The sequence below is a fragment of the Monopterus albus genome, unplaced genomic scaffold (genome assembly GCF_001952655.1).
Source record: "Monopterus albus unplaced genomic scaffold, M_albus_1.0 scaffold170.1, whole genome shotgun sequence".
Lineage (NCBI taxonomy): Eukaryota > Metazoa > Chordata > Actinopteri > Synbranchiformes > Synbranchidae > Monopterus > Monopterus albus.
Window position 1 is genome coordinate 1,277,844 of NW_018128050.1, and position 3,871 is coordinate 1,281,714.

Sequence of the window (3,871 nt, forward strand, 5' to 3'; positions counted from 1 at the left end):
CCAACTGTTGTCACCTTCTCACCCAGCTGCTTGGCGATGGTCTTGTAGCCCATTCCAGCCTTGTGTAGGTCCACAATCTTGTCCCTGACATCCTTGGAAAGCTCTTTGGTCTTGGCCATGGTGAAGAGTTTGGAATCTGGACTGATTGATTGCTTCTGTGGACAGGTCTTTTTTTATACAGATAACGAGCTGAGAGGGCTCCCAATGTCAGCTCATTACCTGTATAAAATACACCTGGGAGCCAGAGATCTCGCTGACTGATAGGGGATCAAATACTTATTTCATTCATGAAAATGCAAATTAATGTATAACTTTTTTTGTAATGCATTTTTCTGGATTTTTTTTGTTATTGTTGTCTCTCTCACTGTTCACATAAACCTACCATTGACATTGTAGACTGATCACTTCTTTGTTAGTGGGCAAACGCACAAAATCAGCTGGGGTTCAAATAATTTTTCCCTGACTGTAGTTGGTTTGTAGTTTGATTATAAACAACAGAGTTGTAACTTGAATTTGTCTGAAGGTTGAGGCATCTGTGGCAACTGAGCTCCTTGAATCTTGTTGTGGCTCCAGTTAGACATATTCATTGGCTTCTTTGCTGTAAACCATCAGATGTTTGTAGTTTTGCACCAGTCATGTGATAGAATGTCATAAGCTGATCCACTCGGGCATGACACAGACTTTGTATGAGGGAGCTGGCAGGGTTTAATGTCTGGGTCATATAACTCAAACTTTTGTGTTCAAGTACACATGTAGTAACTGGTTGTATATGGTGATATGTGTAGCAGACCTGTAAACAGATTTGTCCCCTACATAACTGTATTCGTTTTACAAGATAGTACTTCTTTTTGACAAATTGTGAAATTTCATTTTTGTGCCTGTTGCTGTCAAATCACTTGGTTTTATTTATTAAAATTTTTTTAACACTTATTTTCCCTCTGTCTCTCTACAGACATGTTGCTTCCTCAAGCTGCTACATCAGTGAGGGGTCTCCCTGTATTATAGTCTGAAGACTGTGAAGATAAAGGAGAAGCAAAGGAAAACCGTTATTCCTGCAGAGTGGATGCTGAAATGGGATTTTTTTTTTTGTTTCCTTTACATTAAGGTCTTCTTCCACTTCTGAGAGTGTTTGTCCTACCCTGAACACTGTAATATAGTGAGAGATATTATGTATGTTTCTCAGTGGGAAGCTTGATTTAATCTGATGTAGCCATGCCTCTATCAAAGAATAAAGGTCTGGAAAGATATTCCTCAGAAATGATGAGACAGTGACACTGTGCTGAATCAAAGGTAGTGTATCAGTTGCCTTTAAATTGGGCTGAGCTACAGCATTAGTTATGTTGTGTGTGTGTTCACAGGGGTGATAGTTTCGGTGTATCTGGCTCTTTAATTATATTTATTGAAAACAGTCATGTCAGATACACATTGCTAGTGGATGGCTCTCACTTCATGTGATGGAGTTTGTTATTTTGCCTAAAACTTCAGTGAAGTCTGATCTTATGTTAGATATTTTACTGTGCTGAGAGTACATACTGTACCTGGTGTTGGGTTTCCAGTCAATTGCTATTCATTATAACCATGCTCTAATAAACATTAGTGTGCCATGGTTGCCCCAGTGAGATTAGTCAGCTTTATGCAATGACAGGAAAGAGCGTCACTGCCCTTTTTCATAGTTGCGTGTAAACTTTTTCAGGTTTCCTCTGGTTTACATGGAGGTTTGCTACATAGGAGTCATGGATGAAATGTGTAAAATTTTCGGACATTGCTATATGTCATGATATAATCAATTTTCTAGAAATCAGTTGAGACTGACTGGATGTTGATGTAAAACTCCTGTAAATTCACAGTAATAAGTAGTCCTGCTAAATGGTTTACAACATTGTCTGCAATACTCTGATGTAAGCAGAGCTTTCAAATGTTCAGCTAAACAAACCTCTATCCTCATACAGCAAGAACATTTCCTATCAGCCAGCCCTGTTGATCACTGCATAATTCTAGATATTTGTAGGTCTAGGTTTTGTTTTCCTACTTGCACTGTCATGCTGTGATCGTGTGTTCCTCAGTTCAACTGTCACCTGCAGGCAGCACCGCTCTGCGGAACGCTCCATAGGGATCAATGGAAAGTCAGTCACACCAAAAAATTGATTTAAACCTGCTCACACAGTACCGATGTTTATTTCCTAAATCCCGCAGCAGCTACAAGAAATGTGTGTGGTACTTTTTGGCATGACCCCTCTTCTTTGCTTTCTGAGGTTCACATTAATGTTGCAAACAGTCCCTCCACTTAAAGCAAACTAAATTTCATACAAGTTGTGGAGTATTTTCAGTTAGTAGTTTGAGTTTCTTGTGGATATAGGAGATAATTTTCTTGGTAAGAATATACGTAATGGTGAGGACAGTGACGACCAGGTCAAATTTAAGCAGAATATAAAAGTCGAAGTTTGGGTTTCAACACTCCTTACAAACATGCATGTGAACACATCTACTAATCGATCCCAGACTAGGCACACCAGTGTCATACAGTGACAGGTTATATTTCATAAGTAGTAAATCTGGAGACATGCAAGTTATTCACAAGCCCTGTGTTCCCTCAGCCCACTTATTTGTCTTTGACTAGAAACCGTGAGGAGCTTGTTTGTTGGCTGTCATGATGTATATTAGACTTCATGGACACTTTTAGCACCTTTAATTTCTGCTCTAATTCTGTTCACCTATGGTGCCTTGAAATTGTAAGTCAGGCAAACTTTGGCTCAAGATTAGCTGCTATGGTTTTGATTTGTCACCCCAGATATTTTATTCAGGGTATATGGTCTTGATGATTTTTCTATTTAGTATAACATTTGGAATAACAAATTAAACTTTATTTTAATTTATTTTATTTTTTTTTACTGTTTTGGTTTTGACCCGACCATTAATTTGCTTAATGTTTTTAAATGGAACTGAAAGCTGTTTGAGCAGCTTCCATTCATGTTAAAGGAGCAAAGCCCCAGGTTAATGTCGTACTGCTTATTGTCCATTATAGGTTCTAAATTTCTTTCATAATGTGTTAAAAAGTCAATTATAGGTCCCTGTCAAGTGTAATTGTGTCCAGTGATCAGATGTGGAATGTGGGGGAAAAAAAAAAGTTAAAGTCACTGTCAGATCACATCTACAGTGAATCTTAAATACATATCGCTGACTTGGTTGTGAAACAGAAGGTTGGAAGACTGCAGAATCTGAACAAAGACTGGAGTCTGCCATGTGTTGAATTGAACTGGGACCTGGGTGACTGTACTACCTCATGTTTCTGCATATTGTGACCCTTTCTTTACTGAGCCATTGTTTCTTTTTTTCCAACAACCACATTCCTCAGTTAGAGACAAAACCTGGCAGATTTCAAAGCAACTGCTCTTTATTGAATTCAGTTGGTATGAATGACAGTATTTGTTGGTTGTGTGCAGTTTTCTTTTTGATTGTGTTTTAAAAGTATTTGATTGTAAATGCACCACAGGGGTTTGAAATAAGCAACACAGCTTTTGACTTCTGTGTTGCTGATGCATCGTAAGTTTACACTGATACAGATGTTTACACACCTTTAGCTCAGCACAGGCCTAATGTGCTTTGGTTACTTTTTTGAACTTGTGTGAAAAACATACCTCACCTTGGTTACACTAAAGTATGAATATGTGACTGTGCTAGGAAGTAATGATATCTTCAACTGGAGAGGAGCTAATGGTAGCCACACAGTTAAGATTTTAATTCTGATTTATGAGGAATTGCTTTACTTTAATTTAGAGGAATATACTTGAGATATAAAGATATTTAAGCAAACCTATAAAATATCCCCTCCCTTGTTCATCTTGCTGCCACTGGCTGCTATCCGGGTAGGGTA

At 38.2% G+C, this 3,871-nt stretch overlaps 1 protein-coding gene across 1 annotated transcript in view; it reads left to right on the forward strand.

The window, feature by feature from the left end:
* LOC109969099 (serine/threonine-protein kinase 35-like) overlaps window positions 1–3,865 on the forward strand; it is a 15,146-nt gene extending 11,281 nt beyond the window's left edge. Inside the window, 1 exon segment of the mRNA XM_020615774.1 lies at window positions 953–3,865. The gene's annotated coding sequence lies outside the window, so the exon portion shown is untranslated.
* Window positions 3,866–3,871: the final 6 nt, after the last annotated feature.